This window comes from Arachis duranensis, chromosome 9, assembly GCF_000817695.3.
Source record: "Arachis duranensis cultivar V14167 chromosome 9, aradu.V14167.gnm2.J7QH, whole genome shotgun sequence".
NCBI lineage: Eukaryota > Viridiplantae > Streptophyta > Magnoliopsida > Fabales > Fabaceae > Arachis > Arachis duranensis.
In genome coordinates this window covers 41,303,000-41,305,331 of record NC_029780.3, presented here as the reverse complement: position 1 = coordinate 41,305,331, position 2,332 = coordinate 41,303,000, and positions in this window count along the sequence as shown.

Genomic DNA, 2,332 nt, shown 5'->3' with positions numbered 1-2,332 from the left:
CCCCAAAGTTTTTATGAACAACGAGTTACATTTACGTACCATCAGTGCTAATATTGGCATGTTTGGGGAAATGAAAGATATAAAATAACGCATTAGTCCTTCTTCTTTAGTAAATTTAGAGTACAGGCATCATTTTTCTCTTCTAGAATTAAATTAAGAAATACTCATGGTAACCATTCGTGCAGATGAAATTAGTAAAATTATCCGCGAACGTATTGAACAATATAATACCGAGGTAAAGATTGTAAATACCGGTACTGTACTTTAAGTAGGTGACGGTATTGCTCGTATTTATGGTCTTGATGAAGTAATGGCGGGGGAGTTAGTGGAATTTGAGGAGGGTACCATAGGGATTGCTTTAAATTTGGAATCAAATAATGTTGGTGTTGTATTAATGGGTGATGCCGAAGGCAGGGCTAGTGACTGGAGTGAAGTCGTAACAAGGTAGCCGTACTGGAAGGTGCGGCTGGATCACCTCCTTTTCAGGGAGAGCTAATGCTTGTTGGGTAGTTTGGTTTGACACGGCTTCACACCCCAAAAGAAGCGAGCTACGTCTGAGTTAAATTTGGAGATGGAAGTTTTCTTTCGTTTCTCGGAGGTGAGGTAAGACTAAGCTCATGAGCTTATTATCCTAGGTCGGAACAAGTTAATAGGAGCTCTTTCTTTTTTTTCGCACTATGTCGCCATACGGGGGCGAAAAAAAAGAAAGAAAGAGAGGGATGGGGTTTTTCTCGCTTTTGACATCAATGCAAAAAAGAAGAGGATCTACATCGGGAGATAAGGCGGCGCCGAGACTTAGAAGATAAGCTTATAAAACTCGAAGCTGATCTTAAAACTAATGTTACTTGATCCACCCCAGAGGATAGCTCTCACAAAGATCAAGATCCATTCACCTGGGAAATTATGAAGACCAAAATTCTAAAAGATTTCAAACTTCCGGATATGACTCTGTACGATGGCACCTCGGACCCCAACCACCATCTCAGCAACATCAGAAGTAGGATGTACCTCACTGACGCCTCAGATGCAGTTTGCTGCAAAGCCTTTCCAACAACTCTTACCAAGACAGCCATTAGATGGTTCAACAACCTACCTCCAAAATTCATCTCGAGTTTTGAGGACCTGGCCAAAAAGTTCCTGGCCAGATTTTCCATACAAAAGGACAAAGCCAAACACGCACCCAGCCTACTAGAAATCAAGCAAGGAGATCGGGAAAGTCTTCATAACTACATGGAAAGATTCAACAAAGCATGCATGGACATACAAAGTCTACCAACAGAAGCTGCCATCATGGGCCTCATAAACGGCCTACAAGAAGGGCCATTTAGCCAATCTATATCAAAGAAGTCCCCAGCATCCCTAGACGAAGTACAAGAACGGGCGCAGAAGTACATTAACATGGAGGAGAATTCTCGACTTGGGGAAACCTCGAGGTTCGGTTCCGCCTACCGAGATAAAGATAAAGAAACCAAGAAGAAGGAAGATTTCTCTGGGGAAAAATCAAAAAATATCATAACTACACCCTTCTTAGGGTATCCTTGGTAGTTGTTTACAAAGAGGTCTGCCATACGGAAAAAATACCCCCAGCTCGGCCACTCAAAGGCAAAAGGGGAGGAGAAAATCGGAACGAATACTATGAGTATCACCGAGTCCGAGGACATTCCACCAACAAATTCTTTGACTTGAAAAATGTCATAGAGAAATTAGTAAGGGAAGGAAAACTAGATCGGTTCCTAGCCAATCGGAACGAAGAACCAAGAAAAAGAAGAAGGGATGAAGATGTCAAACGATCTGAATGATCACCCCACACACCGGAAAGACATGTCCACGTGATACACGGCGGATTTGCTGGAGGAGGAATCTCCAAATCATCCCGCAAGCGACACCTCAAAGAAGTATACCACGTCGAAGGCAAGAAAGAGGTACCAGACATCCCAGCAATCACATTTACAAAAGAAGACGCATCCAGAATCATCTCAGGACACGACGACCCCATGGTCATCACAATCATATTGGCAAACGCCAACCTCCATCGTACATTAATCGACCAAGGAAGCTCCACCGACATCTTATTCAAAACTGCCTTTGACAAGCTCAGCTTAGAAGAAAAAGAGCTAAGAGCATACCCGAATAGCCTGTTCGGACTTGGAGATACCCCAGTACAGCCATTGGGATACATATCATTACATAAAACCTTCGGAAAGGGGAACCAATCCAGAACACTTAAGATAGACTATATCGTGGTCGACGTGAGCTCAGCCTACAATACCTTAATAGGTCGGACAACGTTAAATCAACTCGGCGCAATAGTTTCAACTCCACATTTATGTAT